Here is a 12,067-nt window from a genome sequence, read left to right on the forward strand (position 1 = left end):
AAGATTTAGGAAATAACTAAAGCCAGGACTTTGGAAAACTTTGCCCAAAAACATAAAGAGTGAAAGATCTCAGAAGGTTATGGTCAAAACCCTGAGCTAATAGACATTTAGAGGACAAGTAGTGAAAGAAGAATCTAGGAAGGAGAAAGAGAACATACAGTCACAGAAATAAGAGAAGGTAAGGAGAGAGAATGTCTCAAAGAACAAAGAAGCAGTTAGCAGGGCCTAATAACCAAGGAGTGAAAGATTTAAGAACAGAAAAATGTGTTTCAGGAATTACACATGGTTTCATAAATTTGAAATGCAAAGTGTAGTGCAATAGGAAATCCAGATATGTAAGGACAGGAAGCAAATGGGTATCGCAGTCAAGAACTCAGGAGAGTGCTCGCTTCGGCAGCACATATACTAAAATTGGAACGATACAGAGAAGATTAGCATGGCCCCTGCGCAAGGATGACACGCAAATTCGTGAAGCATTCCATATAAAAAAAAAAAAAAAAAAGAACTCAGGAGAGAGAATCATAATGAAGAAATAGATTGGAAAGTCATCAATGTATTTGTAACTACCAAAGTGAATGGAATTGTTTAGGTAGCACACATAGAGGTAGGGCTATGATCTGGAATCCATGAATGAGCTTGGGGAAGGATGTCCTATGAAACTCCTAAAATTATAAGCAGAACTCTTATAAGCAGAGCCCAAACATGGCAGATCACACCTGTAATCCCAAGTGCTTTGGGAAGCCCAGGTGGGAGAATATCTTGAGGCTGGGAGTTCAAGACCAGCCTGGGTAACACAGCAAGACCCCCATTTTTACAAATATTAAAAAGAAATTAGCCAGCATGGTGGTGCATGAATGTAGTCCCAGCTACTTGAGAGACTGAAGCAGGAGGATTACTTGAGCCCAGGAGTTTGAGGTTGCAGTGAGCTATAATGACACCACTGCACTCTAGCCCCGGCAATGAAGCAATACCCTGTGTGTATGTATATATGTATGTCTGTGTGTGTGTGTATGTATAAAAAAATAAAATCAAAAAATTGCATAACAGAGCGAGACCGTGTCTCAATCAGTAAAATCAAAAAATTGTGTAAGTCGAACCATCATAAGTTGGGGACTATCTGCATATAACACATTCTCTAAAATTTTCATCTCTAAAAACAGAAGGATGGCTCATGCCTATAATCCTAGCACTCTGGGAGGCCAAGACAGGAGGATCACTCGAGGTCAGGAGTTCGAGACCAGTCTGAGCAAGAGCGAGACCCCGTCTCTACTAAAAAAAAAAAAATAGAAAGAAATTAGCTGGACAACTAAAATTATATAGAAAAAATTAGCCAGGCATGGTGGCACATGCCTGTAGTCCCAGCTACTTAGGAGGCTGAGGCAGAAGGATCGCTTGAGTCCAGGAGTTTGAGGTTGCTGTGAGCTGACACCACAGCACTCTACTACCCCAGGCAACAGAGTGACACTCCGTCTCAAAAAAAAAAAAAAAGAAAGAAGAAGAAGAAGAAAGATTCTACATTCACACTGAATCATAGGACACTATTAAGATAGTGAAAATACAACCGACAGAATAGGAGAAAATATTTGTAAATCATGTCTGATAATAGATTAATATCTAGAATATAAAAAGAATTCCTACAACTCAACAACAACCAAAACACCTCAATTTAAGAATGGGCAAGGCCGGGCACAGTGAGTGGCTCACGCCTATAATCCTAGCACTTTGGAAGGCTGAGGCAGGAGGATCTCTTGAGGCCAGGCGTTCAAGATCAGCCTGAACAAGAGAAAGAACCCCCCATCTCTACAAAATAAATAAATAAATAAATAAATTAGCGAGGTGTGGTGATGCGTGCCTGTAGTCCCAGCTACTCAGGAGGCTGAGGCAGGAAGATTGCTTGAGCCCATGGGTTTGAGGTTGCAGTGAGCTATGATGATGCCACTGCACTCCAGCCCAGGTGACAGAGCAAGACCCTGCCCCCCTCCCCACCAAAAAATGGGCAAAGGACTTGAATAGACATTTCTCCATAGAAGATATACAAATGGCCTATGAAAGCACATAAAAAGATGTTCAATGTCATTAGGAAAATGCAAATCAAAACCACAATGGGATACCATTTCATACCCACAAAGATTGCTGTAGTCAAAAATATAATAACAAGTGTTGGCTAGGATATGGAGAAATCGGACCTCTCACGTTCTGTTGCTGGGAATGTAAAATGGTACAGGTGCTTTAGAAAAAACAGTTTGACAGTTCTTCAAAAGGTTAAGCATAGAGATATCATATGACCCAGTAATTCCACTATTAGGTATATAGCCAAGAAAAATGAAAACATATGCTCACACAAAAAAAATGTACATGAATGTTCATAGCACCATTATTCATAGAAGCCAAAAAGTGGAAACAACGTAAAAGTCTATCAGCTAAAGAACAAAATGTGCTAAATCCATACAACAGAATATTATTCAGCCATAAAAAATAATTAAGTACTGATAATATGCTACAACATGGATGAACCTTGAAAACATTATGCTAAGTGAAAGAGGCCAGTCACAAAGGACCTCATTGTGTATGATTTCATTTATATGAAATATTCTAAAATAGAAGAAATCCATGGAAATAGAAAGTAGATTGCTGGCTGCCTAAGTTTGGGAAGATGGGGGTTTGGGAGGACAGGGAGTAACTGTTAAAAGGTACAGGGTTTCTTTCTGGGATGTGGAAAATATTCTAAAATTGATTGTGGTGATGGTTCCACAACCATGAATATACTAAAAACCATGAAATTCTACACTTTAAGTGAGAGAATTTTATGATATATGAATTTTATCTCAATAAAAATTTTTTTAAAAATCAGAGTAAAGGCTTACAAATAAATGTTAAATAGAGTACTGTCACAAAACTAAGATTCCAATGATGTGTAATCTTATGTCAATTTTAAGAAAAAAATTATATCACTTCTCTCAGCTAAATGTAATTCATTTGCAAATTCTCAGTGATTTTAAAGTCAGTGAGAACTACAAGACCATTAAACAATGAACACCAAGCTGCACCTCAACTCCTTAGTTTAGCAAAAGAGAACCTCAACACTCTCTCTGGATTCAGCTTTCTTTCTCATTGCTGCTGTACGCTGAACTACTCATTGTTTCCTAAATATGTCCCATGCTCTTTTATAACTGAACCTTTGCATTTATAATTGCCACTTTTAAGCATCTTCTCTCTGCCTTCAGGTCCACAAATTCACCAGCATCATTCTCCCTACTGTTCTCCTATTGAATCATCTTCATTCTTAAAAGTGTAGTGCTTTGATGAAGCCTACCTTAAAGCCCTTGCTGGGTAAACACTGGCCTTCTTTAAATCATTAAAGGATTTTTTTTTTATTTTATTTTATTTTTTTTGACAGAGTTTCACTCTGTTGCCTGGGCTAGAGTGCCGTGGCGTCGGCCTAGCTCATAGCAACCTCAAACTCCTGGGCTCAAGCAATCCTACCGCCTCAGCCTCCCGAGTAGCTGGGACTACAGGCATGCACCACCATGCCCGGCTAATTTTTTCTATATATTTTTAGATGTCCAGCTAATTTCTTTCTATTTTTTTAGTAGACACGGAGTCTCACTCTTGCTCAGGCTGGCCTGAAAGGATTTTGTTTGTAATTCTCTTTTGGTGCAAGGCGATCAAGCTCTCACCATGCTTGACAGATTGGTCAGCATGCTCACAGTCATCTCTCAAGGCAAAAGCTCTAACAATAGTGCCTTGCAGATTAAGGAGCTGTGTGGTGGCCTTTTATGTCGCCTTAATCTCCACATAAACACCACATACCCGTGATCCCTGGGCCTAGCTAATTGGATAGGAGGATGCACCTGACCCAAAGGTCTGATAAAATGTCCATCAGCTTGTGAGGAAAGAGCCTGCTAGAAGAACTTAGGCCAACTGGAATAACAGGTAGAGTCTCTCTTTAAAACATACAAATGCACTCCCTCACTCTCTCTCTCTCAACCAAATAGAAAGTGGGAGGAAAGATTCATGTAGCTGGAAGCAAGAACACAAACTAAAACACTGCCAGACAAAAGGCCATAAGATAGCATGGTCATACATGAGAGGAAACCATAAAGTAAGGAAAAGCATATACAAAGAAAAGGGTGAGGTTGGGTTGGATGAGACAGGAACAATATAACCACACACACACACACACACACACACACACACACACACACAAAAAGACACTAAGAAACCCCAATACATGGGGAGAATGACAAATTCTTGTGTAGAAAGGGATGTAAGTCTGGGCACACACCTGTAGTCCCAGCTACTTGGGAGGCTGAGGCATGAGGATCACTTGAGCCCAGGAGTTTGAGTCCAGCCTGGGCAATACAGCCAGAAATTTGTCTCTAAAAAAAAAGGGGAGGGGGAGGGAGGGAAGGGTGAAAAGGAGGGAAAGAACAAAAAGAAAACAGTCTCTACAGTGTCAGTGAATTCTTCCAGTTCCCTAACTATATGCCAGTCTCCTTGAGGCCTGGCTATATCCTGGATTACTATGAGATTCCAGGGTCCCTCTTACCACAAAGACTCATCTGGTTCCTGAAGAAACTCAAATATCTCTTCATTATCTATGATGGAAAGAAGGCTAACATACACTAATAACTAACTCTTCTAAGCAGTCATCTCCTTAAAGGCAAAGACTAGGTTTATCCAACCTGGAATCACTAAGAGTACCTGGAGCTGTGCCTTTTAGAAAGCACAGTGATCACTATATTTGCTACATAAATACTGAATAAACAAAATCTCAGATATCCAGATTGTTCTAAAACAGAAGCAATCTAGACATGGAGGAAAATTCAGAGACATTAGACTCTTCCTCTGTACATAAAGAGGTCCAAAACAATGGGAGAGACACTGACCCCACCTGTAACTATAAGTGACCAAGACATAAGTCAATCAAAGCATTAGATTCTCCCAGCCATAACTGGGTCAAAGATAAGACACCTGGTTCCATCCTGGCCAATGACAGTCAGACTTGGGACTTTTGTTTGCATTCCTGGGTGAAGAGAGGTTCTCCTTGCTAATGCTCTTAGACTGGAAGGGCAGCAATTAGAGCTGTTTGAGCCATCTTGCCACCACATGAAACCTAAAGATCAAATCAACACCGGCGGAAAGCACATTTGAGTTCAGAGTTCAAAGAGACTAGGTCATGGTGACATCATCTAAACCACAAAAGCCATGCCTGAAACCAGGGCTTTCCTTGGACTTATCAGTAACATAAGGCAAAATATTTTCTTTTTAAGCCAATTTGGTTTGAGTTTTCTGTCACTTGCAACAAAGAGTCTTAACTCATGGAGGAGCTCTCCAAAATCCATTGTTCACATTTCTCTTCAATTTTAATTGTTAAAAAAAATCTAACATATTTTAAAATTAAAAATTAACCCATATCCCAACATCCTAATACTTAATCATTTCTATTTACTTCTAGCATATAACCACAAGCCAATCAATTTTAAAGTGATAATCACTCTACTCTAAAATGATCCCTGTCACCACACCCTCCTCAACCTGAGCCTTTTAGCTCCTCTACTATCATGGGGGTACTTGGATACAGCAAGCCCTTGACCACATTTCCCCTGGGACCCTTTACTTAACAAGAGACTTCAACTCTGCTGGAGTCAATCCCTCACCCAGAATACGTATGGTCTTTGTTTCCTTTGTCATTAACTTTATGAAAGGCATTTACCACCTCTATGCAATCAAGTCACATACTATCTGGAACTTTAAACCAGTTTCAGTACCAAAATAACTTGAGCAAAGTTCAGACAATTGAGCTAATCAATAACTTCCAACATTCCCTTTGATCTCTTATAATATCAGGCCATATTAACCCCACCATGATCTACCTTCCTTGTCTGTATGTCCTCAACCCTGTTTTCTTCCACGGTGTCAGTGCCCAAATCTTTTCCACTGTGCCCAAGACAATAATCATTCCGTTGTTACCAAACCTGAGGCTTCCTCAATCTTTCTGAACAACGTTCCTTCCACTTACTTACCTTGACTTAAACCTCGCTGACCTTCCTAAAGTACAGTTCTCTCTCTTTACTGCAACCCATATCCCCATAGAGCCAGAAGTGACTGTCATTCTCTTGCCTTTTTACTGCAGCTTCCAAATAATGATCACTCTCCTTTATTGCCCCACCTTCAAGATACATAGTCATCCCTTGGTATCCATGGGGATTGGTTCCAGGACCCCGGTAGACCAAAATCCATGGATGCTCAAGTCCCTCATATAAAATGGCACAATATTTGTATATAACCTACACAGATCCTCCCAGATACTTTTTTTTTTTTTTGAGAAAAAGTTTTGCTCTGTTGCCCAGGATACAGTGGCTTCATTATAGCTCATTGCAATCTCCAACTCATGGGCTCAAGCAATCCTTCTGCCTCAGCTTCCTAAGTAGCTGGGACTATAAGTGCACAATACCATGTCTTCCTAATTTTTTAATTTTTTGTTAAGAAAGGACCTCATTATGTTGTTCAGCCTGTCTCAAACTCCTGGCCTCAAGTGATCCTCCCACCTCAACATCGCAAAGTGCTAGGATTGCATGTGTGAGCCACTGCACCCAGCCCCTCTTGTATACTTTAAATCATCTCTAGATTTACTTGTAATACCTAATACAAAATAAACAGTTGTTATACTGTATTTTTTATTTGTATTATTTTTATTGTTGTGGAGGGGTTTTTTATAGGGTTTTTTCTCTGACCATTTTTGATCTATGGTTGGTTGAATCCATAAATGAGAAACTGCAGATATCGTGGACCAACTATTAATACACTTTCTCATCACTAGCATCTTCCGATCCCTTAGTAATAACTCATCATTCACTGAAAATCTGGGAACCTAGTTGACAGTCTTCTTCAGTAAATCTCCTATCACAATTCTGGGATATTTCAACACCCATGAAAATGATCTAACCATTGTACATTAGAATTCATGGACCTCTTTAGTTCCAGAGATCTTTAGCTCAACTCTATTTTAGGCACCTATTCTTTACTTCTTTAACTCTGGATCTTGTCGTTATTTGAAACTGCTCCCTCTTGTTGACGCTAGCACCTCACAAAAATTTTACTCTGACCATATCTTCACCGTGACTTTAAAGAAACCTCCTGTCCTTCAATCCCTCTGATTTCCCCCAACCCATATCCTATGATTGGATTTCTAAATCTCTTAGCAGCAACTCAGATCACTTGGGGAACCTGCAGTCTTCTGATTTCAAGATAGTTCTTTTTTAAGCACCAAAGGAGGCAAGAAAACTCCACCTTTATCTGCTGCACCCCCTTTTTTTTTTTTTTTTTTTTTTTGAGACAGAGTCTCACTCTGTTGGAGTGAGTGCCGTGGCGTCAGTCTAGCTCACAGCAACCTCAAACTCCTGGGCTTAAGGGATCCTACTGCCTCAGCCTCCCGAGTAGCTGGGACTACAGGCATGCGCCACCATGCCCGGCTAATTTTTTGTATATATATATATTTTAGTTGTCCATATAATTTCTTTCTATTTTTAGTAGAGACGGGGTCTCACTCTTGCTCAGGCTGGTCTTGAACTCCTGACCTCGAGCGATCCACCCGCCTCGGCCTCCCAGAGTGCTAGGATTACAGGCGTGAGCCACCGCGCCCGGCCCACCCCTTTTAATAAAAGGATTTGTTCTGTAAAATTTGGATCCAGTCAAAAGGCCACACTTAAGGACCTAGAAGGCCATCCCCACCCCTGCCAGATGAATGCTATTTCTGGGAATTGAAATACTCTAAAGAAAAACCATATTAGACACACTGATATCACTATAAAGTCTCAAACTTCAGTCCTTTATCACGAACTTACCTAAGTCCCTCTTCCACTCCCCTTAACAACTCTTTTCAATCATTTTCTCTCTCAAGTTCCCCAGACAGCCCCTGCCCAGCACCCTCACTCTCAACCAACAACCTTTCTTCCAATTTTGTAGAGAAATTTAAGTTATCAGGTGTACCCTCCCACCACCCCACAACCCTACCTATAACTTTATCTATACCCATACCTCTCTGCTTATCTACTTTTCTTTCAATCCTAGAAAATGAGGATCTCTCCTCCTGTTCAAAGCCAGCCCATCCACCTGTACCCTTAACCACACAGTCACCATCACCCCCTTCCTACCTCCATCAACAACTTGCTCAATAAGCCATATCTTGAATCTTTGTTTCTCTATTAGCAACTTTCCCCTCAGCACATATACAAAGTCAGTTCTTATCTCAAAAAGAAAATCCTTCTTGTCTCCCATTCTGTCTTTTTCCTTTTCTCAGCAAATCTTCTCAAACACAAGTTATTCTCTTTGTCTCTCTTTCTCTCTCCCCCTCAATACCCCCTTTCTTTCTTTCTCCTCTCTTTCCCCTCCCCCCTTCTCTCACTCACTCCCCCCTCCTCATTTATCACCTACCATTCACTCTTCTACCTTCCACTAGCTGTAATGGGGATTCCACCTTCAAGCCCCTACTGAAACTGCTCTTGTTAAGGTCACCATGAACCATGACTTCTTAAGTGCCAAACTGAATGAATATTTTTCCTGTCTTTTTCTTTCTACACCTATCTACTCTATTTGACACTGTTACTGTCTCCCTCTTAAAATTTTCTACTCATTAGCACACTGGCCAGCACACAGTAGACAGTAGCCAATGGTGTCAAATACTTCAGATCAAATGAATAACGGAATAAATGGAACACTATCATGCATTTCTCTACCTGAGGAATGAGGAAGAGTCAATACCCCTTAAGTTAATCAACTACAAACAACAGGGGCCAAATTAGACTGAGTAGCACATATCAATAGAACAATCAGCTCATTTATATGATTTTCTTCAACCATCCTTGGCATCCAGAAGTCATAAACAGAAACCCAGGACTGACAATTAGCAAAGCAAAGTAATGGAAATGCTAAAGGAATCTAAAGTGCTAAGAAAGCACAATGCAAACTTTTTTTTTTTTTTTTCGTTTATAAACTATTTATTAACAGACAAGGCCTACAGACTTATTTTTTCTTGGACACCCCCACGATACGGCCTCGGCGGCCAATGGTCTTGGTGTGCTGGCCTCGGACACAAAGGCCCCAAAAGTGGCGCAGCCCTTTATGGGCCCGAATCTTCTTCAGCCACTCCAGGTCTTCATGGAACTTGTTGTACAGACCATTGGCCAGGACGTGGCTATATTTTCCATCCTTTACATCCTTCTGTCTCTTCAAAAACCAGTCTGGGATCTTGTACTGCCATGGATTCTGCATAATGGTGATCACACGTTCCACCTCATCCTCCGTGAGTTCTCCTGCCCTCTTGGTGAGATCAATGTCTGCTTTCCTCAACACCACATGAGCATATCTTCGACCCACACCCTTAATGGCAGTGATGGCAAAAGCTATTTTCCACCACCATCGATGTTGGTGTTGAGTACTCGCAAAATGTGCTGGAACTTCTCAGGGATCACTAGAGACATGGCAGCAGCACGACCAGTGGCATGTAGGCCTCCTGTGGAAGCTTTTATTTCTTTTTTATTAAATACCATGCGTTACAGAGACTCTCTACATATGATAAAAACAATACCTATGTATCATGGGAAGTACACTGTCAAGTGGAAAAGAGCCAGGTGCAGTGGCTCATGCCTATAATCCCAGGACTTTGGGAGGCCAAGGTGGGAGGATCACTTGAGGCCAGGAGTTCAGGACCAGCTTGGGCAACACATGAAGACCCTGTCTCTACAAAAAATTTAAAAATTAGGCAGGCATGGTAATGAGCACCTGTAGTCCCAGCTATTGGGAAGTCTAAGGTGGGAGAATCACTTGAGCCCAGCCTAGGAAACAGAGGGAGACTCTGTCTCAAAAAACAAAAAAAAAGACAACCCTATACAGTAGAGTATGACATAAAAAAAGTTAAAAGTGACAGACGAAGAGAAAATATTAAACATACTTAAAAATCCAAGGATTAACATCTGGATTAATACTCAAAACACAAAAAACTCCTACAAATCCTGATAATCTAACAAAAATTGTGAATATACAATTCAAAGAAAAATAAATATAAAAGTCCAATAAGGATATGGAAAGATGCCCAACTTCACCATTAACCAGAGAAATAAAAATCAAAACAAGACATCGATCATTTTCCAGACCAGCAAATAATTAAAATTTTGATAATATATAGTTTGGCAGAAGGTGTGGGGGGAAATAGGTACTCTCACACACTAAAGGTAGAAAGATATATTGGCATATCAGGCCAGCACTTTGACCATATTTATCAAATTTTAAAAACACATCCATTCAATCTAGCAATTTCTCTTCTTTGTATTATCTACCATGTCTAGATATATGAGCATTTACACAAAGAAATATAAACAAGGAAAATTAATAAGGATTTTACTATAGCAATGATTAAACTAGGAAAAATCTGGAAAATATCCCATTGAAGGGCATTTAAGTAATGGTTAAATAAATTATGGAAAAATCATATTATACCACAGTATAAACTAAATTTTAATTTAGTTTATATTCATATAAAGCTAATATATATTTGCATAAAACTATATACAAATAAGGAAAGATCTCTAAAATATATTAAACGGAAAAAGAAAAGTCTTTGCGTTTATATTTAGGTTTAAAAAAACAACTATAGCCCATGCCTGGTGGCTCATGCCTGTAATCCTAGCACTCTCGGAGGCTGAGGTAGGAGGATCTCTTGAAGCCAGGAGTTTGAGACTAGCCTGAGCGAGAGTGAGACCCATCTCTACAAAAAAAAAAAAAGAAAAATTAGCCAGGCAGGGTGGCGCATGACTGTAGTCCCAGCTACTCAGGAGACTGAGGCAGGAGATTCACTTGAGCCCAGGAGTTTGAGGTTGCAGTAAGCTGTGATGATGCCACTGCACTCTAGCCTGGACAACAGGACAAGACTCTAAAAAAAAAAAAAAAAAAAAAAAAAACTATAGGTTGAGCATCTCAAATCCAAAATTCAAAATCTGAAATACTCCAAAATGAAACATTTGGGCACCAACATGACACTCAATGGAAAATGTTCATAGGAGCATTTTGGTTTTGTTTTTTTTTTTTTGAGAGAGAGTCTCACTCTGTTGCCCAGGCTAGAGTGCCAGGGCGTCAGACTAGCTCACAGCAACCTCAAACTCCTGGGCTCAAGCGATCCTCCTGCCTCAGCCTCCCGAGTAGCTGGGACTACAGGCATGCGTCACCATGCCTGGCTAATTTTTTCTGTATATATTTTTAGTTGTCCATATAATTTCTATTTTTAGTAGAGACAGGGTCTTGCTCTGGCTCAGGCTGGTCTTGAACTCCTAATCTCAAGCGATCCACCCGCCTCGGCCTCCCAGAGTGCTAGGTATGGGACCATTTTGAATTTCAGGTTTTCAGATTTGTGATACTCAACTGGACTGCAAATATTTATTCTAAAAATCTGAAAAAAATCCAAAATCCTAAACACTCTGGTCCCAAGCATTTTGGATAAGGGATACTCAACCTATATATTTTACCACAATTTTTAAAAATTGGGAAAAAACAACTATATGTATATATATACATATACATAAATCCAGATTAACAAGTCAAAAAAGATGTAGGCCGGGCGCGGTGGCTCACGCCTGTAATCCTAGCACTCTGGGAGGCCGAGGCGGGTGGATCGCTCAAAGTCAGGAGTTCGAGACCAGCCTGAGCAAGAGTGAGACCCCGTCTCTACTAAAAAATAGAAAGAAATTATCTGGCCAACTAAAATATATATATATAGAAAAAATTAGCCGGGCATGGTGGCGCGTGCCTGTAGTCCCAGCTACTCGGGAGGCTGAGGCAGTAGGATCGCTTGAGCCCGGGAGTTTGAGGTTGCTGTGAGCTAGGCTGACGCCATGGCACTCACTCTAGCCCGGGCAACAAAGTGAGACTCTGTCTCAAAAAAATAAATAAATAAATAAATAAATAAAAAATAGGGCCGGGCGCGGTGGCTCACGCCTGTAATCCTAGCACTCTGGGAGGCCGAGGCGGGTGGATTGCTCAAGGTCAGGAGTTCGAGACCAGCCTGAGCGAGACC

The 12,067-nt window shown here is 40.5% G+C and overlaps 1 non-coding gene and 1 pseudogene across 1 annotated transcript; one reads left to right on the plus strand and one right to left on the minus strand.

The window, feature by feature from the left end:
- Window positions 1-381: 381 nt before the first annotated feature.
- LOC138380996 (U6 spliceosomal RNA) lies at window positions 382-488 on the plus strand. The gene has a single exon (XR_011232953.1). It is a non-coding gene; the product is annotated as a U6 spliceosomal RNA (small nuclear RNA).
- An 8,536-nt stretch (window positions 489-9,024) lies between these two features.
- LOC138376679 (small ribosomal subunit protein uS13-like) lies at window positions 9,025-9,491 on the minus strand (annotated as a pseudogene).
- Window positions 9,492-12,067: the final 2,576 nt, after the last annotated feature.

This window comes from Eulemur rufifrons, chromosome 2 (genome assembly GCF_041146395.1).
Source record: "Eulemur rufifrons isolate Redbay chromosome 2, OSU_ERuf_1, whole genome shotgun sequence".
Taxonomy (NCBI): Eukaryota; Metazoa; Chordata; class Mammalia; order Primates; family Lemuridae; genus Eulemur; species Eulemur rufifrons.